Consider the following 24034-nt stretch of genomic DNA (forward strand, 5'->3'; position numbering starts at 1 on the left):
TATTATAATCTTGTTCTATTGCTGTAGCTATGACTACTGGCCCTAAGACACTAGAGTTTACACTAACTAGAGGTTTACTAACACTAACTAGAGGTTTACTAACACTAACTATAGGCTTTACTTAACAGAAAGGTTTTAAGTTTATTTAATATTTTTATCCTGTTTTTTTTCCCCAATACTTGTCACCTAGTGCTCCTACCCAAGTCAGTCCTGGGCATTGCTCCCTCTACCAACCCCGGGAGGGCCCTGCACTGAGCTCAGGTCTCCTCCTTACCTGAGGAGTGAGCAGGCAACTTCTTTTCACCAGACAGGGTGGGGTTTCTCTGACCGGACGTAGCGCGTGGAAGGATCACGTTATTCCGGCCGGATCCTCCCCACCCCATCTGTTCCCCGCTTGGCCAGAGGGGGCATGTGTAGTCCAGGACTGTTGCATGTTTTTGTGAGGGTAGCTCACAGAACATGCAAACTCCACACAGAAAGGCCCTTTCGCCAACCCCACCCAGGGTGTGGGAGCTGAAGTCATGGGGGAACTAACACGCACTTCAGCGCCCACAGCGTCCCCGGCAGGAATTAAACCCGGGACCTTCTTGCTGTGAGACGGCTAACATTTTTAGTAACATTTTGAATTGGATTCTGAGTTTTACGAGGACCAATTGAGTGAGGCTCACACAGGAGAGACCTGTGGCCTCATGTACAAAACGTGTGACGCACAAAAAACATGCGTACGCCACTTTCTACGCTCACGGTCGGATGTACAAAAATTGACTTGAACGTAGAAAGTTGCGGTCCTTCACTCACACATTAAGGCTGGTGTACGCACTTTTCTGAGGTTTTGTCCGTTGGCGACACTCACTGGTGATGAAGTTGCAGAATATGAGGAAACGTGACTAGGGATGTTAACAATTAATCGATTTTCGATTAATTGCCGTTATGAAATTACCCGATTAAAATTAACGATTACAATTAATCTATTTATTTATTTATTTTTTTCGTTTAATTTCACCAGCTGGTATTACGCCCGGACCACATTTAATGCGACACAACGCGCTGCTCCGCGCACATAAAGTTAGAAGAAAGAGACTGCGGATATGTTTGGTTTTAGTAACATGCTCAGGCAATGAGTCTGCAATGGCCCAGACGGGAGACACATGTAGCTCAGTGCTTAACTTTTATTTTTAATCCACTCTATATTCTTCTGGTTGTTCTCCGATATGTTCCCCTAAAGCCTGAATTATGGTTCCGCCTTAAATCGACGCAGAGCCCCCGCCGTAGCCTACGGCGTAGGCTCTGCGTTGTAACGCGGAACCATAAATCAGCCTTCACCCGGAACATACATAGGTTTCTCTAAACATCTGTCCCCGCTACAGTTTTAACTAAAAGAAAATGTGCTCCAATACAGCAGGTCTCATAATTTTATTTTGAACACTGCCAAAACTCTAACTTAAAACGTAACTAGAACTTAAAATTTGCTTGACACAAATGACACAATTATGGCTGCTGCTACTACTAATAGCCTTGAAGTGCACTTTATATTATATTCCTTGTGGTACAAAAATGTCTTTTTGTTACTTTTGTATCAAATAAATATTTGATTAAGGAATACATTAAAATGTCCTTTGTATTTTATATAAGCAAAAAAAATTATGTTTGTATCTCAGATGGGGGAAAAACGCCGCTTATCAACTAATCGATGATCGATCGATAAGGTTATCAACTGTCAATTAATGAAATAATCGATAATTTGCATCCCTAAACGTGACGTCAGCAATAAGTTCACGACCACGTGAAGGACACAACAGTCCCCACATCACCAGATAAGTTACACAAGAGTGGAGCTGCAACAATCTCACAATCAACCACATGATCTGAACAAACAACTAAAGGAGCTCAACGATGGAACCTGCAAATCCCGATGGAGCTTTGGCTCCGTTAGAGGAACCTGCTGATGATCAGATCACACCGACCTGCTGGACCAGGACTAAGACTGGACCATCAGCTGGTTTAGTCTGGATCTGCTGGTCCAGGACTAAGACTGGACCATCAGCTGGTTTAGTCTGGATCTGCTGGTCCAGGACTAAGTCTGGACCATCAGCTGGTTTAGTCTGGATCTGCTGGTCCAGGACTAAGACTGAACCATCAGCTGGTTTAGTCTGGATCTGCTGGTCCAGGACTAAGACTGAACCATCAGCTGGTTCAGGTACCAAGAGGATCTTCTGGATCTCTGTCCTGAACTGGACCAGCTGCTCCGGTTCAGACCAACATGATGCTTCAGCTGGAGCTGCTACAGGTCAGACATCTCTGTCACCATGACGACCGTATGGGACGACTACTGGAGATAAAAGCCAGATCCTAAAACATCCCATGACTGTGTCTGGACATAAAAACATTCAAATACATTTTGCAGCGAAAAACCGATTCTGTAAAGTTGTCTTTTAAAATAAAACTAAGATGTCATGAAAAGGTTGGTTGGTATGAACTGATGTGATTCAGCAATGATGAATAAAGTTTTTATTGAATGTTTAGGCAACTTTCAGAGTCTGATATGGAGTCGGCTGCAGCTGCTGCAGGATCCAGATAGTGTTTCTCCGGTGATGGACCGGGACTAAGACCGGTCTCTGCTCCTGCGGATGCAACACTCCGAGTTACAGGAACTTTGCTCTTTATTTCTCACGTTTGCACCTCGATAATCCCGTTGGAACAACTCGTCTTTATTTCTGTAGCGGAGGAATCAGATTGTGATGCTTCATGTTTTAAATATAAGTTTATATTGTTCATATTGCTTATGAGAGTGGTGATCGCGGACATCCACAATGTGTAAGACTCAATAAACGTGTACATTGGTCTTCATCCGTCAGTATATAATACGCGTGACAATAAAGCGGAACGATTTCTCATCCACCAACTTAAGTTCTGGTGTCGGTTCTTAAAATACAAAGAATAAAAGCAGGGTCTAATGATGCACTAACACTGCCCATAAACATCCACAAACCATTACGATCATAATAAAACCACAACTCTTCACGGAACGCAACACAATGCAAAAAACAACAATACCCATAATCCATTGCAGCTTAAATCGAAAGAAATGCCCCCAAATAAATATTTTTTTCCAGGCCTCAACTTTTGACAGGACTGTCTCCAGCTCACAGCCGATGTTTTTTTTTTATTATTTTACTTGTTTTTGCAAGTTCCTTGTTAGGATGAGCATTTTTTAATGGATAATTCTCTTCATTATCGTATTTAAATATATGTATTTATGTATATATTTATGTTATATGTATGTAAGGAGAATGCCGGATAAATTAGTCTGGACAGACTATCCATTTTTGATAATAAGCAATAATAATAAGATAGGATAAAATAGTCCTTTATTACTCCCTCAACGGGGAAACTCACGTAGCAGCAGTACACAGACACACAGGGAAGGGGGTAAAAAAGTAATAATAAATAAGTAATAAAAATTAATAAAGAGTAATAATAATAATAATAATAATAATAATAATAATAATAATGCTGTGGTTTTCTTTAGCTTCCTTCTAGGCACCCAGAGCTTTACAGAGATCATTATTCATTCATACACATTCTCCCCGGTGTTAGCTCCGTCTGTACGTAGCCACAGCTGCGCTGCAGACTGACGGAAGCGTGGCTGCCATATCGCGCCAAACGGCCCCTCCGACCACCACCAAACATTCATACACATTCAAACACATTCACACGATGTTATAATCTCCTACATCATCCAATATTGTCCTGTAAACTTGTTCGTTTTTCTAATCTGCTACCGCTGCTGCTACTACTACTTCTGCTACTTAATATAAGTAGCTTTTCCAACTGTTGCTCTGCTTACTGCCCCCTATTGGTCACCATCGGTATGACGGGCTCTCGTCGTGTGGTACGCGAGGTACGCTGGGAGCCGAACAGACGCGTACGCAGGGTACGCAGGCACCAACGTAGAGTATATTCCCGCCTTAACGGCCCCTCCGACCACCACCAACATTCATACACATTCACACACATTCACACGGGGCAAGGTGGGTAAGGTGTCTTGCCCAAGGACACTACGACAGCAAACTGGGACAGAGCAGGATTCGAAACGCCGACCTTCCGATCATTGGACGACCCGCTCTACCACCTGAGCTACTGCCGCCGATAGATAGATAGCTAGCTAGATAGATAGCTAGATAGATAGATAGATAGATAGATAGATAGATAGATAGATAGATAGATAGATAGATAGATAGATAGATAGATAGATAGATAGATAGATAGATAGATAGATAGATAGATAGATAGATAGATAGATAGCTCACAGTTATTAGCTTTTTCCTCATTTTGACATCACTACTGGTAATAAATTGCACATTGAAACCTGTGTATGCTGTTGTTTTTCACATGACTTTGTAATGTATCTCATACTAAGTCCCACTCCAGTGATTTTTATTTTGTTTTTATTTTGTTTTCATTTGCTGCACTGTGAGCAGTTTGAGTCCAGAATAACGATGGGAATCTAGATGTGTGCTGGTGAGAATAAACGAGTCATTAGGTGGGTTTTTTCGGGGGGGGACAGCCTAGCTTTAATCTTAGGTGCCAACATCTGACAGATCCCATACTCTGTTGAATCTGCTTCCATGTTTTATTTATCTATTTTATCTATGGTCTTTTTGCTTTGTTCTGCTCTTTTACTTATTTTTTCTTTTTCTATACTCATTTTTATGTAGTATTTCATCAACCTGCCCAGGGACTACAGGTGGAAAATAGCAAGTGCTACAACCTGGCACAATGTATATTCTCTTGCAAAAGATGAATGTCTCATTGTGCACTGTCCCTGTTTTGAAATAAATATATAAATAAATGAAATAAAAAAATTTGGGTATGAGAGCGGTGTATTTATTTATTTATTTTTTTATTGACAGATATATACAGAAAAGGTACAAAACTTCAGGATAAAATAAAGTTACAAATTAAATACAGTAAATTATATATCAAAATAAAATAGAAGGCTTGATGTTTAAGGAGGAAAAATAAATAAAAACCAAAGATCAGGAAATATCATGTTTTTCACATAGGCTTCTCGTTTTAACTGCTTTGGGTTTTATGCTCTGTATAAGACTGTCTGAATACAATATAAATAGAGCTTTGAAAACAATTATATTTGTACATTGGCTAGCAAATTTAGTACAGTGAATATGATATTTAGCAATAATTAGGAGAAGGTTGATTAAATATACTTTGTCTGGGCTTGTCATATTGTTTTTTGATACACCAAATAGTACATGTTGAATGCTCAACTTAAAGGAAGAATCAACTTTAGCATTTATAAAATGATTAAGAGCAATCCAGAGAACATGAGTATATGTGGAGCGGTGTATTTATTAATATTTAAGACGTCGTCAGGTGTCACGGTTCTAACTTTGTTGTCTGAGAGTAACAGGATTTACAGCCCTAACAGTGACTTATAAAGAAGAAGTGTGGATAAAAAGCGATGTTAAGTCATGTGGTGCGTCCGAAATGCCATACTAAACAGTATATACTCAAAAAGTATACTTCCTGCCATTCGGAGGGGGGAGTTGTTACCATGGTAACAACTCCTGTCACAGCAGCAGTAGCAGCTCCGCTCCGCTCTTTCCCCTTTATCCTGGCCCGAACAAGATGATTTATATAATATTATTATATACGGATATTATAATAGTATTATTATATAATAATATTATTATACTTAATAATATACTTATAACATATACGTATCACTTAACAACCAAACACCGCTGCATTGCATTGTGGGAAGTTTCTGCTTAGCTAGTGTCCATCAATCCATACTAATACATTTCTCTGGAATGAGACTAATGTTTCGGACGCATTAAAAAATCTCACTTACTTACTGCCAAAAATTAAGACGAACAGAATGTAGAAAAAAAAGGAAACAAAAAAAGAAATACAATGTAACAGAAAAAAAATGTGCAGGAGGAACCAAAAAAACCCATTGTCGAGTGGTCCTCCTGTAATGAAACAAACAATCTCTACAGAGATATGTAAAATCACTACTAAGCTAAGGAGAATAAGCTAAATTACTAGAAAAACAGGCATCTGATGAGGATGTGCAGAGAAGTTCTGGAAATTAGTTGTTAAGCTTTGCTAAGTTGGGTTAGCAAAAAAGTTGATTTGTTTTTTGAAATTATTTGTGCTCGAGCATTCTCTAATATTGAGTGGTAAGGTGTTCCAATAAAGAGGAACCTCTGAACCCAACTGAAAATTGAGGAAAAAGTAGTCCTGAAAAAGGTGGGATGGAGATTGTTTGTAATACCTAGTATTAAATGATGAATTTGGGAATTAAATTGAAATAAAGAATGAAAACAGGTTGGAAGTAGCTTGTGATAGACAAAAAGACAAATCTGAAAAACATTTACAGCAGAAATAGGGAGAATACTTAGGGATTGGAACAATGGGGTGGATCTAGTAAGTCTATTGGAAAATGTAATCATTTTGATAAAACGTTTTTGCAGGATTAAGATAGAGTTGAGGTTGCTCATGAAGGTACTTGCCCAAATGACATTGAAATATGAAATATATGTTTCGGACGCAGTAAAAAATCTCACTTACTTACTACTTACTGTTACTTATCTCATTAGGGTTAGTATGGCATTTGTGCTGCAGCTGTGTTTGTGTCAGTCCTGTACTTCCTGTTTCCTCCGGTACAGTGGAGTACAGTGAGGCAGCGCGGTGCATTGTGGGAGTACACCAGCGCTCCAGAGAGGACGGCACAAAGGACCAAAAAAACGCTCACCGGGCCACTTTTAACCACAACCACGTCTCCCAATCTGATGTGAATTAATGAGAGGGTTTCTGAAGGCTGGGCCGGAGCTGCTGGCGGCCTGACAGCTGCCGGAGCGGACCGGAGCGGACCGGAGCGGAGCCCCGCTGTCTCCGGCCGCGGACCCGCGGAGCCGCGGACCCGCCGCCGTGATCCGGAGGGCCCGCTGCCCCTCAGCCGCCGCCAGGTAGACCCTTTCACTACATGCAACCCGCTCCCTCTACATCCATCCACTTATTTATCCGCTGTTAGTCGTTTTCTGCGCTGGAAAGAGCAGCGATGTGACACGGGGTTGCGTCAGACCGTTAGCTCCAAGGCTAGGCGGCTACAGGCTGATTTATGGTTCTGCGTTAAATCGACGCAGTGTCTACGTTGCGCGTCGCCGCGTACCCTACGCCGTCGATTTAACGCGGAACCATAAATCAGCCTTAACGGGCAGCAGAGGCGCTTCAGGCGGAGATAATAAACGAAAACAAAACGAAACAAGTCTTGTTTATGTTGTTTTCTACAGATCTGTGTGTCCTAAGGCCAGTGTTAGAGTTATAAACACATGTCCAGAGAGCTGACTGAGCATTAGCCTCACTTTAGTGAGGAAGAAGCTGGTTTTAATCTGTTACTTGTGTCACTTGTGAGTTTTTATGTTATGTTTATGTAATAATTGCTCGGGGTTTATGTTCTGGTCTCTGGAAAGATCCTAGAGACAACTTCTGTTGTAATAGACATCACAGGACTGTCTCAGAACATTAGAATATTGTGATAAAGTTCTTTATTTTCTGTAATGCAATTAAAAAAACAAATGTCATACATTCTGGATTCATTACAAATCAACTGAAATATTGCAAGCCTTTTATTATTTTAATATTGCTGATTATGGTTTACAGTTTAAGATTAAGATTACCAGAATATTCAAATTTTTTGAGATAGGATATTTGAGTTTTCTTAAACTGTAAGCCATGATCAGCAATATTAAAATAATAAAAGGCTTGCAATATTTCAGTTGATTTGTAATGAATCCACAATGTATGACATTTTTGTTTTTGTAATTGCATTACAGAAAATCACAATATTCTAATTTTCTGAGACAGTCCTGTACATGAACTCAAACATGAGATCGACCGTCAGTCCCTGCGGGGCTTGTTTGTTAGATGCTGACAACTGTAACAGGTGAAGGTGTGCATGTCCTGGCTGACATCGGCTGTGTTCACGCTGTTATTTCTGTTTGTTAATGAACCGTTATAACCAGTACTCGAGTTGTAAAAAAATAAAAAATAAAAAATCAGGGGGGGTGGTGGATTTTATCATATGGGGACAGATAATTTGTACTGATTACAAATAATATAATATATTACAAATAATAGCACTGACCAAAACACCTGCAGAAATACTGCAGGAATGACATAGCAGCAGTTAAATGCAGCCTTCTGTAAGCTTTAAATATCCACTGGGCTTACATCAAATACATCAAAACACAAAAATAAAATATGACTCTGTCCTTCACAGGATAAGGAAAATGGATCACTGCAAAAAACTCAAAATCTCCACAAGAATATTTGTCTTATTTCTAATTAAAATGTCTAATTTTAGTAAAAAAAATCTCATTACACTTAAAACAAGACTCATCACTGGAAAAAACAACAATTTTCACCTGTTTCAAGTAGATTTTCACTTGAAATAAGTAGAAAAATCTGCCAGTGAAACAAGATTTTTTTGCTTGTAATAAAAAGATAAATCTTGTCCCACTGGCAGATTTTCCTACTTATTTCAAGTGAAAATTTACTTGAAACAGGTGAAAAGTATTTTTCTGGTGTTATTTTTCTGGTGATGACTAAATGTTGAAATAGCAGTAAAACCACATTCATTGATGAAATGACATAAGGGATGGAAAGGGGGGATGGCAGTTTTACAGGGGGGAGGATTTTGACCGTTTTTATTTCAGGGGGGATGCCATCCCCCCTCATCCCCCCTCAACTCCCGTACTGCTTATAACACGTTCACCTGTTGCGTGTTTGCACGTTGACGGTCATGCCTCTTCCGCATGTTTCAGTCGCGCACATGTGCTTGTTTTTGTAAGGCGGGTAGAACAGAAAAACTGAGAAATGCCAGCCTCCGCTCCTCTTAGCCTCCGCCACGCCCCCTTCCAGGTGACAGGCGGAGGCTGAAATACCTGGCCACGCCCCCAAATGTAGGCGTGGTTTCCCGGTGCTTCACCCGTCCACACTGGAGGTGGAGCTGCTGGTGAACATTGCGGATGTCTTTGTTGCGAAACCAGAAAACATTTTAACCTGGAGGTCAAAAGAGATGGACTCACTGTTGGATCCAGACCCTAGTGGTCCCTAGAGGAGCTGCAACTCCTTTTAGTTCTGCGTTGCTTAAACCTTAAAGGTACAATGTTGGCGATTGTTCACAGCCCCGCATTTTGTCATGTTTACATTAGCTTTCTGCCTGTAGGTTTCCATAGCAACCCTGTGGATTAGGGACAGTCAGCAAGGAGCAGCAACTTTTATTAGTTTCGCTTTGGCTTTACTGCCAAAGTTAGATTGCTGGCTGCATTTCCTTGGTGTTCCAATACTGAAAACTGTTAATAAATATATATGTATGTATATATATATATATATATATATATATATATATATTGTATTTTTAATACTGTTTACAACATGAGAAAAGGAAAATATGCTTGCTTTATACCAATGTTTATTCAACTTTCCACAAAAAAAGCTTTTGACCTGAATGTGTAACATTCCTTCATAAATACAAACACAATGCAGTCTCCAACTTTGCACTCGTAAAGACTAACTTAAAGATTCCTTGTTTTTTAATCAGCTCAATGTAAAACAATGAACCATATGCATCACAAACATTGTACAAGAAGTGCATTGGTCAGTTGAATTTTTCATGTAATTATGTGGACCTCATATGGAGGAAAATAAAAGGCTCAAAAAATATCCCCTTCTAAGTGGGATCAAAACGCCTTTTTAGCAAGCTGCTATCCAGCGTTGTCTGCTTTTGACGGCGGGGCGGGTGCCCGTGCGCGCTCGCACTCTGCATGGGTCATGTGTTTGGCTGTAAGTGGTATTTGAGACTCGTCGTACTTCGATGGTAATTCATTTCAAATCGACAGTACGTGCCGATAACTTTAGTCTTGTTCAGCGAACCATCTGGCATCTTTTTGAAAGTGAACTTGCTGTTCAAAAGTCCCTTTTCATTCTCCATCTTTCCTCGCTTTTCAAAAAAGTTCACGCAGTAATCCACCATACTGTAACATTTCACAGAGCAGGTGGAGACGGGCTCTTCTCTACCACTCGCCCGTTTATTACCAGGACGGTAACGAACAGGTTTCCAGCCATAAACAAAGAGCAAGGCAGACTAGAACTCTCACTTCCCGGGCTGATTCCCCAACAACTTGAATAAGGACCCCTGAAGAAGAAACTAGGGGTTCAGCCCCCCCTCCCTCTGCCCACCGCCGGCACGCAGCCTTCATGACATCACATGCAGTTCGGTGACAGGCAGAGAGACGAGAGGATACAGGCTGATCTCCCCAACTCTCCCATATCAGGGTCGCTACAATACTTTTCCTCCAGCTACGGGTGCCGTCGACCACCAGAAATTATATAATGCGCTTTTTTTTTTTTTTTTAATCTTGCACGTTAATCGTGCGTTAAAAAAATTGTCGGCGTTAAGAGGATGTTAAGTTAACGCGTTAACTTTGACAGCCCTAATATATATATGGACAGAATATATTCCACAATGCACCGTGAAAGGTCATGTACAAAACTAAGCAGTAAATGACCACTAAATGGAACTAGCTTGCTGTTTCACTTTTTATTGTACCCTGAAGTTGATTTTAACACATTTATAATGGTTGAAGTTTGTTAACAACGCTGGTGTCATCAAATTAAATGTGTTTCAAACAGCTCAATTACACATTCAAGCTAACCGTCTATGCTGTGAAAACCAGATTGTGTGATTACAAAGTGTCGTACCAGCTCGCTCCCAAGCGGCCCTCACACTGGGTAGAAACCCTAACAGAAAAAATAACGTATCTTTGAAGCAGAGAAATGCCTGGAACACATCCCCTGGTGATTCGGTAAGGTCCATTTGTGGGCCCGGTCACACCTTGTATTAACATCTGTAGTGAGTTAGCTGGTAAGAAGTGGAGGCCGAGTGTGGCGCTCCCAGCAGGCAGTCAGATCCCACCAGTCACACCACACTAGGTCTGGACCACACGTGACCACATTCATTTAGCAGTGTAAACACGATGGATTCTGGGCCGCATGGGCCGTCTACATACCTGACATCTTCTGTCTGGGTGGAAGGATGTACTCCTCCGTCCAACAATTGTTGGCAGCGACACCACCACATGGTTGTGGACTCTGTGTTTTCATTTGTGCACCTTAGTTCTTCTCGTTTTAGTTTCTGACATATTATATTTTCGGTTTTTATTCTTATGGGGCTTTTTATTGTCTTCCATGTCTTGGGACTTTTTTTTGTCATAGTTATTGTTTACATGCCAGATGATGCCCTTTTCCTTTCTGAATCTTTTACCTGGGCTTTGTGTATCTGCTGATACTGTGTAGCGATCTCATACCTGTCAGAGGTCCAGGTACCCGACATGAAGCTGGACACCAGCGCTCCTCTTAGCAAACGTCATGTTCAGTCTCAGTCTGGTGCAGTTTCAGAGATGTTTCTGATCCAGCTACCGGTACTATGACTCCAAGCCTCACATCCAACCCTTTCTATGTCTGACAGGAGCTGGCCGCCCAGGACAGTAAGTGTTGCCTGTTAATGCTGAGACTTTCAGTTTTTTTTTCTCTAATTCTGAAAAACAAACGTTATTAGGTCACTCTTTTTGCACGCCAATAGAGCATTTTACATTTAGCAACATTTTTGCTACCTTTGTAAACCTTATCAGTGCATAATCAGCATCCTGAAATAACTTCATATTGGCAACATAGAGCTAATTATGTGTAGATTGCTCATATTAACAGCTCAGAACTTCCTGTTCTGGCTTTTACAGCAGTGAAGAAGAATTAGGATCTGTTTGTCAATATGACATGGTAGTGGATTGCGATGCTCACAGGTCTGTGTAGCTGCTGTGCAGGTGTGGCTGTGGTGCATACGATAGTGCAGGTGTGTCTGTGACTGCGGTGCAGCTGTGGTGCAGGTGCAGGTGTGGCTGACTGTTGTGCAATGCAGGTGTGGCTGACTGCGGTGCAGGTGTGGCTGCGGTGCAGGTGTGACTGCGGTGCAGGTGTGGCTGCGGTGCAGGTGTGGCTGACTGCGGTGCATATGCAGGTGCAGGTGTGACTGCGGTGCAGGTGCAGGTGTGACTGCGGTGCATGTGCAGGTGTGACTGCGGTGCAGGTGCAGGTGTGACTGCGGTGCACATGTAGGTGCAGGTGTGACTGCGGTGCAGGTGTGGCTGACTGCGGTGCATATGCAGGTGTGACTGCGGTGCAGGTGTGACTGCGGTGCATATGCAGGTGCAGGTGTGATGGCGGTGCATATGCAGGTGCAGGTGTGACTGCCGTGCATATGTAGGTGCAGGTGTGACTGCCGTGCATATGTAGGTGCAGGTGTGACTGCGGTGCAGGTGTGACTGCGGTGCAGGTGTGACTGCGGTGCAGGTGTGGCTGACTGCGGTGCACATGTAGGTGTGACTGCGGTGCAGGTGTGGCTGTGTGGCAAGTGTGACTGCCTTACATATGCAGGTGCAGGTCTGACTGCGGTGCAGGTGCGGCTGTGGCTGCCATGCAGGTGCAGGTGTGGCTGTGACTGCGGTGCATATTTTGTTTATTTTTTACTTTAACCTTTATTTAACCAGTCAATTGAGAACAGTTTCTCATTTACAATGACGACCTGGGCAAGAGGCAGCACAAAGAATCATGCACATACAATCACAGTGAAACAAACAATCAAACGACACATAAAAAAAAGTAAAAAGTGGTAGCGCTGGTCTGGAAGAATTACAAACATGTGCAATGATCACAGATTAATGTTGGGAGCAGGGTTTCCATTGTCCGGTAATTGCCGGACTTTGTCCGGTAAAATATGCCGAAGTCCGGTATTTTATAATCTCTCCGGTCAAAATGTCCGGTGAAAATACTCACTGGTGCTGCGGGACTAGAGTCCCCGGTAGTACCGCGGAGCGACACGCCGAGCCTCGGTCCCGGGAGCCGGGAGGAAGCGGAGCTGCGGCGCCGACATCCACGTGTGCGTTGATTTATGGTTCCGCGTCGCACCGACGCAGAGCCTACGGCATAGAGTATGCGTCGCCGCGTACTAGGGGTGGGCGATATGACCTAAAATTAATATCACGGTATTTTTCATCTTTTGAACGGTGACGGTATAATATCACGGTATTTTTTGGTACGTTTTGGGAGGAGTAGCCTGTCCTGTCCCTTTATGTGAATAAGGTTAATATTTTTATAATATAATAAGTAAATGGTAGTATCCTTATCAAAAAGAGACATGGGAGAGTATTATGCATTCTCAACATATTTATTTGGCAAAAAACCTAAAGATCTTACATACATATATATATATATATATATTTTATATATATATATATATATATATATATATATATATATATATATATATATATTATATTTATTTTTATTATATTATATTTTAAATATTTTGTAAACCTGTCTTAAAATGTAATACTGGACCTCGGTTGGGCTGGTTGGACAGCTGGTGGTGGAAAATTTCCCTTAATTTTAAATCCAAAACTTGACAGGTTTATGCCATGAGTATTCATATACAGTAATCCCTTGTTTTTCGAGAGGGTTACGTTCCAAAAAGAACCCGTGATAAGTGATATTCACATAGTAGCAACCCTTTTTTTTTTTACAATTATTATACAAAGCTTCAAATTGCGGAGTTCAGCACCGCCTCGCACGTATTTCACTGCTGTTCTGAGCCGCTGGATCCCGACTCGCGCTGCAGCGTCTCTTTCTTCTAAAGCCCGCGGTACAGGTGTGTTTTTTCGAGAGAAGAACATGGTTATGGGTATTTTTTTGTCACTCTTTTTTTCTTCTGGGCAAAGATTCTTTTAAACCGACATTCATTAAGAGAAAAAAAACTCCGTACGTCGGAGAACCGGCACGGTGCCGGAATACTTTAAGCCCTGCATTTCTTACTACTCTTGTCGTAAGGTGTAGCAGCAGTAAACGATGCCTGCATTGAAAGCTGCGTAGTCTTGGGACCGCTGCTCCGCTGGTGTTGCTCAGCAGCACCAGCGGAGCAGCGAAGCAGCGGTCCCAGCGGGACCAGCTGCTGGTCCCACTTGCGCACGTTTTGGCCCGGGTTGCGTCTTCATATTCACGGGCGTGCGTGTTTTTCAAGTGATGAAACAGGTTGCTTGTGTTTCAACCTCTTGCTGTCACAACACGGCAGCAAACCTTGCATATCACCGACGTTTTTAATGCCTTATTTAGGCTTATTATTTTATAATTGATTTATTACGGTATTGACGGTATTGCAAAATCCATGTCGTGGCGCAGTTTCACACCGGTGATGACTATGACACCGGTGTACCGCCCACCCCTACCGCGTACCTTACGGCGTAGGTTACGCGCAAGCTTCTGCAATATTTATTTATTTTTTGAAGTTACGCTCGCGAGTCAATTGACGGGACTTATTTTATTTTAAATACCCTGTTTTTCAATAAAAATACTATTTAATGACTTGCATTGATATCGTACTACTGCATATGATTTATTTTTAACCTCAATAAATTCATATAGCCTATGTGACCGGAATTTCAAACATTTGTCCGGTAAATTGAAACCCAATTTTTTCTAGCGGAAACACTGGTTGGGAGTGTATTTTTGAAGGAGGAGAATGGGATGGGATTATCTACAGAGAAACCGTGTAGCCTTGTTAAACACTTTTAGATAAAAAACCCCTGAGAAGTTGTTTTTTTTGCCTTTTTAAATCCAGTGCTTACACTCTGAGAGGGCCTAACGTGTAAACCACAAGTTTCATCAGGATACAATATTACATCCATTATGCCCATTCTGTGTTTGTCAATATGACTAAATCAGCTAAAACACAGATTTGGTGCAGGAGCTAGCAGTTGGTATGAGGTGCTGATATACCGATTGAACTTCCATTCATACCACATCACAATAAAGAACCTTTTAATATTGTTATGCTATGCTACATTGGACATAAGCTGACAGACCAAAAGTCATATCCCGATATATTTAGGCGGAATGTCGAAGATGTATATCCCAACATTTTTAGATATTGGGAGTGAATCCGGACTTTAGCCAGATGTCTTCTTTTGTTCCAGCTGTACGTAAAACAATGTACGAGTCTCCTGTACAGAGAAGTGGGTCGAATTTCATGCATGCCACGTCCTGTCAGAACCATAAGAAACTACTAATGCAAAAGTGTGATGGGTTTCACGTTAACACATTCATGCAACCAAGTGCTTTCTAAAATAAGACATTAAGAGTATTTTTGTCCTGTCATAGCTTATTGTTCTTAACCAACACCAGCCAATCCTAAATATCAGATATTATATTTATTTATTTTAATCGTGTAAGTGCTTCATGTAGGATTTATAAATGACTATAATGCATGTATTGGGGTGGTTCCGTGGTGTTTCCTGGCTGTGACTTGTTTATGACACTCCCTACAAATAACTAGTTGCTTAGGGCTGGGCAATTAATCGAAAATGAATGGAAACCGGCATCCAGAACCTATAACCAACGTAATCATGTTCATGTCGATTATTCCGGTCACGTATTTGCTATAATATATTCATAAGAAATGTACGCTTTGCACATGGTGATGTTTGAAAAATTCCTTTACAATAAATAACAGGAGTTATTTATTTTCTGCTGTTTAAGAGCATGATTGTTTAAAGTGTGACCTTTTTAAAAAGTTATTTTCTATTTTTCGTTGGCTTTATTTCAGATATTTGTTTAGAGAGAGAGAAAGAGATTTAAAATAGTTGCTGCCATTCAATATTACAAAATTTAAAGCTACTTACTTGAGTAAGTAATGGAAGTTATTTGGTTTCTTCATGTATTTCTTTGATACTAAAGTGAAATATGAACCATCTCATAAGGACAAATTTTCAAGCTGCAAATGCTTTAATGGCAATAGTTGGGATTCAGTAAATAATCTTAAATGGCTCAGTTGTGTGTTTGGTTATGTTTTAACTGTAACCTAGGTAAAATGTTCCATTAATCGTGATGTTGACGTGAGGCCATCATCGCCCAGCCCTATTGTTGCTCATCTGGCTCTTTGAACCTGAACCATGTCCAATTCTACCAATTCCTTCACACGCGCCGCTTCCGCCTTGTTTCTTGAATGGCCTCTTTTCCTACCCTTCCCCTCCTCCCCTGGCATGAAATGGAGGGGCAGGGGCCCAAGAAGTGGTGTTGAGAGCTCCGGCTCAGCAGCTTGCCTAGTATCACAGCGCAAATTTGAACTATATCGATGTATGCAATATGGTCAGATTTTAAAATACTGATATATTTCTTTATATCGCTTTTTAACATTTTGTTATTTTTACTTTTTTATTTTTATCTTTTTTAACTTTATATGGGTGTTTGGTTTTTGGGGTGTTTGATTTGTATATGACAGTGCTGTGTGAGTGAGATGGAGATGACAATTTCCCGGGGGGAACCTCCCAAGGGGATTAATAAAGTTGTCTGAATCTGAATATCACCCAGCGATGATCGATCACGGGCTGATGGCTGAGTTTTTCCTAATAGCCCTCCAATGCATGTTCAGAAAGCCCCCCATCTGCTTCCAACCGGCTCTGTGTCCGAGTTCATTGACTACGAGGGTCTGAAACTCAAGGTACGATATGTGGTGGTGCCCTACTTGACACGACTTTAGGGTTGGTGCGGGCCGCGTGTTTTTCTCGCACCTTTTAGCCGAGTCGTTGGTCATGCCATGCTTGCCACGCGCTTTTATATTTTTCATCACTTGTGGGCTACCATAGCTCAAGACAGCTTCCAGTGGTGCTTGTTGTCAGGTTAGCCTATGTGAATTAGCAACGGTAGTAGGGCTGGGCGATTATACGACCTCGATTTGTGATCGCGATCAAATCAAGTTCGATCACGGTGATCAGCTGTGGGTCTACTTTCTCGATCATGTGCAAAACATGCTGCAGCAAAGTGCACGACAACCAATCACAACCCGCTTTCCTGGCACCGCGCTGTCTGCATTAATTGATCATGCGCATGACATGCCGCGGCAAGTTGCATGACCATAGGAGCACATTTTCTTTTAGTTAAAACTGTAGCGGGGACAGATGTTTAGAGGAACCAATGTATGTACTGGGCGCGTACCATACGGCGTAAGGTCTGCGTTGGTGTAACGCAGAACCATAAATCAGTTTACGGAGGTCCCGGGAGTCGAGAGTGTGCCAGAGAGCTATACAAAGAACGCGAAGAAGAACATATTTAAATCTTTCTTTAAAAGTGGAGAGGAGGAGAAGTATTCAAGGATTTGGGAATACAAGGAGCTGAGAGGATCCCGGACACGAGAAAGTCTGAAGCCTCTGCTAAAAGCTGTCCATCAAAATCAAAATCCCCCCCCTCCCCGAAATAAAAATGAATGTGGTTTTACTGCTATTTCAACATTTAGAGTCATCACCAGAAAAATAACAGCAGAAAAATAACTTATTTGACAATTTTCATCTGTTTCAAGTAAATTTTCACTAGAAATAAGTATAAAAATCTGCCAGTGGGTCAAGATTTATCTTCTCATTACAAGCAAAAAAATCTTGTTCCACTGGCAGATTTTTCTACTTATTTTAAGTGAAAATCTACTTGAAACAAGTGAAAATTGTTGTTTTTTCCAGTGATGAGTCTTGTTTTAAGTCTAATGAGATTTCTTTTACTAAAATAAGACATTTTAACTAGAAATAAGACAAATATTCTTGTTAAGATTTTGAGTGAACAATATTAGTGGCTTGATATTCTGTGCACTGTTTTTGTTCACAGTTCTGCAGGTTTTACGGTTCACTCACTTGCACTTTTTTGGTTGGTTTACATTTTAAATGATCATGAAAATTTTTTTTGTCTGCTAAAACTACTTGAAACTTTTTTAAACTGCTTAAAACTACCTGTTTGTTGTGCCATTTTCTATATGGCTCTTGTTAAAACATGCTATTTGCTTTATTTGTTAATTTAAAAAAAACTAATCTCTGGTTTCTTTCTATCTTATTCCAGAAGGGAGGGGTTATCTTCTGATTTAAAAAATCGTGATTAAAAATCGAGATCATTCAATATGGGAAAAAAAATCGTGATCACTTTTTTTGCCATATAGCCCAGCCCTAAACGGTAGTCACTTGGTTGAAACGGGATTCCAGAGGGACACCAAGTGGAAAGAAAATATGTCCTGTTACCCAGCCCCAGTCTTGTCTTGAGGAGAGAGGCTGGAGATGAGCACAGAATATTTCAGCGAAAGTGGGAGACAGAATATGTTTTTGTTGAGCACAGGGGCATCCCAAAGTGTCTTACATGCGCAGAGAAAGTTGCAGTGCACCGGGAATACAGCATCAAGTACCAGGGAGATGGGTGAGGGAACTGGGTTGCTAGTCTTAAAACGTGTCCACTGAGATTTCTCCAAGAAAGCAGTCAAAGACAACGATGCATCAGTGGAATCTAGCTACATGGTGAGGGAGATGGTTGCTACGGCAGGAAAGCCATTCAAAGAAGGCGACTTGGTCCAAAAAGTGTATGTTACAGGCTGCAAGTATAGTCTGTCCAGAACAAAGAGGTCCGTTAAGTAGGGGTGTAACAATATATCGTACCACGAAATGTCACGTAAAATTTCTGGAAAAGAAAAAAGTAAAGTCATACATGAGAGAAACTATTCAGTTTGTGGTAAAATATTTGTACTGAAGATGCATAATGCATACCTGACATTTACTTTTAGTTCAGTTTGTGGAAAAGGGTTGGCCTGGCTTGCTCTTTTAAAACTTAAACACTTATAAAACATTACAAACTGTAACAATAGGGGAAACGCACAGCATTGTTTTGTATTTTGTGTCTTTCAAAAAAAGACCATTTTTTCCAGTCATATGTTCCTCATTCAAGGTGGTTAAAAAAAATACTGCTATATCGTATAGTTATCGTGACCTCAATATCATGTATCGTATCGTGAGATTAGTGTATCGTTACACCCCTACTGTTTAGTAACGCCAGCCTTTCTGCCAGTGGCAGAGCGGGTTTCTGACCTGCCGGGTAACATGTAATCATCATTTCCGTAGATGCTCGGTCGTACTTGATGAACATCACTGATGCTGTGCAGCTCACAGTGCACGTCCACAGTGTTGACCACAGTTTTGAAGTGATGGAGGAGTTGCTCACAGTGATTCCAACGCATTGCCAGAACACCGCCCAGGAGATACTCCACCAGCTGTGGGTTGCCATGGAAGCAGTTTGCCAGAATAACAACTGACGGCATGCTACCAATGACAGGGAGGAGAGATGGATCGGTGGCTGTGGAGGCTGTGGAGGAGGCTACTGTTCTGCACTGCATGATCCATCAGCAGGCCCTTTAAAGCACTAAATGGCTCATGGAGCCTTTCTTGGTGATGTCACCCAGGACATGAATGGACTGAACAAGACGTTGCAAGGCCAGGGGTGCAAGGTCAGTGCTGCCTATGACAACATGAGAGCATTCTCCACAAAACTTGTTACTGAGAGTCCAGCTCTATGAGACAACCCTGCCATTTCCCAGCATGCAAGACCCTCATGGATGTGAGCACACCATTCAGTGGAGAGAAGCTGATGCCGTTGTGAAGCTACAGGAGGAATTTGATCACAGGTTTGCAGACTTGAAGAGTCACAGAGCTCCTTTCCATACTTTTGCTGACCTATTTCCTTCAGTGTGCCAGTTGCTCCTCCTGTGCTTCAAATGGAGCTCAATGACCCGCAGTGCCGTTCTCAACTCAAAGCTAAGTGCAGGGAGGTGATTGGAAAAGCAGACAAGAGTGCACAATTTTTGAAAGAATTGCCCCCCCATCTACCCTGAGCTTTCCAGGATGTTCCGGTGGACCACGGGCCTGTTTGGGAGCACATATCTGTGTGAAAACCTCTTCTCCACCACAAACTTTAATCATCATCAAGCCATTCTGAGGGTCCCAGCTGCTTCCTTCTTCAGGCCTCCCTGTGGCTCAGCTGTGTGAGAGGAAGCGCTGCTGGTATCTAGCAGCAAAGAGTAGTTCTGAAGAACCCATTCATGTTGAATAAGGGTTAACAATAAGAATCGAAACGATTGGATCAGTTGTTCTTTTGGGGTGTTACTTGATGCGGCCCTGCTTCACCTAGATCAGTGGTCCTCACTCCTGGTCCTCGAGAGCCGCTGTCCTGCATGTTTTTGATGTTTCCGTGCATCAACACACCTGATTCTAATTAGTGGTCATCACCAATCTTTCCTCCAGGTCTGCACAGTTCTGTTGGTGACACAGTCATCTGTATCAGGGTTTACTGGAGCAGAGAAACATCAAAAACATGCAGGACAGCGGCTCTCGAGGACCAGGAGTGAGGACCACTGACCTAGATGGTACCTCCAGCAGCCCCTGAGTAAGTTGGGTTTGAGACCCCTGGGCTTGACTGTAAATGTCTAGATGCATCTTGATTGGCTGACGCATGCGGCGAAGCAGGAAAAGTTGAATATTTCCCAACTTATTCCCCAACAACTCCAAAAGGGCACGCAGCCCACAACTCACTTTGGTGATGGATAACAGCACCCCATCCAAAGTATATGGAGACGGGTGCAGACGCTGCACAGAACGCTGCGATGTCAATCCAGCCTTGCGCACCAGCACAGCACCTTCCTGTTTCAGACATTCCTAGTTTTGTTTCTGAACCACGTGGAGGACGAACCCCCACAGCGGAGTATGGCGGCCTTACCGCAGACCTTCCCATCACTAAGACAGTTCCACCATCCTACCATGCTGTGTCCGATGAGCCTCCTCCCATCAGAGAGCTGGATAAACGGCAGCGCTTTCAGGATGGCACGATACGGCCGCTGTGTGGAAACAGCTTGTTGTGTGTGCTTTTTCCTCCCCGGAAAAACTGAACCTGGAGCAGGAGCTGAGAAGCACGGTTGACCTGCAGGCCAGTTTAGATAAAAATGTGCGGTGGAAAACACGCTTGTTGCAGCATTTATAGACTCAGACTCAACTTTACTGATCCCTTTGGGATGACCCCCTCTGGGAAACTCAGTCTCCAGCAGCTTCTACACGGAGAGTCAGCACACAGAGGGGTCAAAAAGAAAATTAATTCAGAAAACACAAGATTGGAAAACAATATATACAATGTATACAAAGAATATGGAAGTGAACAGTGAATAATTGACCAAGTCATTTAGTAAGAATGAAATTAAGTTGTTGAAAGACCGCAGTCTCCTTAGAAAGTACATCCTGCCTTGTGTCTTCCAATACAGGTGGCTGTTGTGTTGACCAGTCCAGTTTGTTGTCCATCCACAGCCCGAGGTGTTGGTATGAGTCCACAGGCTCCACCTCAGCTCCCTCTAGTAGGACTGGTCTCATCTTCGGTTTGGACCTCCCAAAGTCTATGACCAGCTCCTTTGTCTTAGAGGTGTTGAGCTCAAGGTTACCCACCAGACTCCGATACTCCTCCTCTCTGTCGTCCCTGATGCAACGGGTGTCATTAGGGCCGACGTATATGATAATTTTACTGAATTTACTATTTGCCAGCAGCTTCAAATTTGCTTCAATGTGGCCCACTCTGGCCCCCGGGATGCACCTAACTGTGGTGGCTGGAGTCGGCCTCACTTGCCTGACTATGGAGTCGCCAATCACCAGGGTCGGATTCTCAGCGGGTGTGTCGCTGAGTGGGGAAAAACGGTTAGAGACGTGAAGCGAGTGGTGGTGTTCCGTGTGCCTTTTAGGACTACGGTTCCTCCGAACCGTCACCCAGTCGCCCTGACTGGCCGGCTGCTCAGGAGCTGCAGGGGAGCGGCTAGCAGCAGCTACTCTAGATCGGTCCGCCGCTAACTTATACAGGACTATGGTCTAGTTGGCAGAACCGGACCTCTAACTCACTGAGCTTCGCCTCCAATGCTATGAATAAACTACACTTCAGACACTTACCGTCTTCGCTAAAGGAGGCAGAGGAATAACTAAACATTTCACACACTGAGCAGCAAGAGGGAGAAACGGTGGGAGAAGAGGAGGCCATGCTAAGAGGCTAACAGACAGAAAGTGTATTGGTGATTGGTGACAATGAAAGTTAATGAAGGGAAAATGTGCAAGTGTTGAATTAAAGACAGAAGTTTCCCAGATATAGTATTATTTTATCAGAAACAATCTTAAGTTTAGACAAAAAAGTTTGGAGGAATCAGAGCCGGCAACACCATCCAAACGGCAGCAGACTGCAAACATCAAACAGGAAGTGACGCGCAATACGTGACGCAGTACGTTATCACCAACGACGGACCAGCATACCGGCATACAGGTTGTTGTGTAACCTTAAAATCAGTCAGTCAAAAACATGAAGTCTCATGCAGGCCTGGGGATTGACTCAAATGTCAAGATTCGATTCCGATTCCGATATTGATTTGGGTTAGTGTTATTAAAACTGTTTTTTGAGCTGTTGCATGAATTATATGACTGTAGTTCTGCAACATATTAATACTAGTATTATATTGAGATTCAACATCAAGTATTGGCAGCTAATGATGCTGTAAGGACCAATCACCTCCCAGAATGCTGATAGAACTGCTTTCAGAAACATCTTGGGGCAGAATTACCAAACAGATCCAGGGCAGCAAACAGAGGACATATGAAATCGGTTTTATTTTTTCCCACATTCCGTTTAAATTTTTTCAATTTTCGATCTTTTTCGGTTTAAATTTTTGAGAATTAAGTTTTTAGCATTTTATGCAAATGTAACTCCAAGATGGTATATAAAGTAATGAAATATAGACAATTTATGCAATTATAACTGAAAACTTTAATGTTTTCATACCTTTAAACATATTTAAAGGCAAAAACAGGGCACCAGTTATTCTTGTGTCCAACAAAACGTTCCTTTTTTGGGCATAAACAAAAAAATACCAAAAGTTGTAATGTAATGATAAAAAAAAAAAAAAAAAAAAAAAACAATTTGAAATCGGAAAATCATATTTTTTCAACACAGCATCTACTGTCATGCCACCTCGTCTCCTGGGGAGGGACATCTCACAGCACTAGAGGAACACAACGGTTCCAGCTCCACTTATTACCATCGAGTGGTGGCTGACGTTCTGGTGGAGGACTGGAGCTCTGTGTGATTGCTTGTTGCTGCAGCTCGGCTCTGTGACCTGCTATGTCTCGCCTCGGCCAATGCAGCCCAGGAGTGTTTTCCTTCAGTCTGACGGCAGTCTTCTCTCCCTGCGAGAGCCCCTTCTCTGGTCTGATGGAAAATCTCATGCCTCAGAGGATCCACATGTCTGCAGACAGCTGCTGAGCGTCCTGTAGCGCTCTGGCCTCCACATGGCTCTGGCTCGCATCGCTGCGCATCTGCTTTGATTGTCGTTATGTAACTTGGCATTTCAAACCCCCTAGTGCTGCCTTTCCCCCCAGAGATCACCTTCATATATCCGTCGCTGCCTTCTATGGTTGTTTTCACCGTTTTCATCTCGTCTTTACTCGACCTTTCATCTATGATGCTGATCTTTGAAAACGAAAACAGCTGATGAATAATTTACACTCCACATGGTTTTGTTTTGTGTTTTTATTTATTTTATTTTACTTCTCTTTTTATTTTCTACACACAGTAAAATCTCACAGTTGGAAGATGACAAAAGACAATCGCATTCAAGTTAAGTATAGACCTGTGAAAAAAGCAACACTGAACCGACGAGAAGCTTTCCAATGTTACGGCACAAATTCACATTTGTACAGTCGGCTGCAGCAAACTTATTTAGTGTTAAATATCCATGACAACTGTTAGGTTTTGTATTTTTCTACCTCATAATATGATATGAAAACAAGTGTCTGCATTTTTTGGGGTGTGGTCTTGTGATTTGTTGGCATGATTTGCAGTTTTACAATCGCCACTGCCTTCATGAATGCCGCCGTGCTGCATCATTCCCATCACTTGGCTTTTCCGGTTTGTCCCTTCAGCTAGACTCGGCCCCTCTACCGCTCTGTGGTTGGCAGCAGCTGGGTCATTATGATAGCTGGAAGCAAACGTAAAATAAACGGTGTTCCTTATAGGAACTGGTGAGGGTTCT

The 24034-nt window shown here is 42.2% G+C and overlaps 1 protein-coding gene across 1 annotated transcript in view; it reads left to right on the forward strand.

Moving 5' to 3' along the window:
- The first annotated feature begins 6739 nt into the window (after window positions 1–6739).
- Window positions 6740–24034, forward strand: part of zbtb44 (zinc finger and BTB domain containing 44) — a 45121-nt gene continuing 27826 nt past the window's right edge. Inside the window, exon 1 of the mRNA XM_061718711.1 lies at window positions 6740–6995. The gene's annotated coding sequence lies outside the window, so the exon portion shown is untranslated. The remainder of the gene's footprint in view (window positions 6996–24034) is intronic.

The sequence above is a fragment of the Cololabis saira genome, chromosome 4 (genome assembly GCF_033807715.1).
Source record: "Cololabis saira isolate AMF1-May2022 chromosome 4, fColSai1.1, whole genome shotgun sequence".
In the NCBI taxonomy this organism is placed as follows: Eukaryota; Metazoa; Chordata; class Actinopteri; order Beloniformes; family Belonidae; genus Cololabis; species Cololabis saira.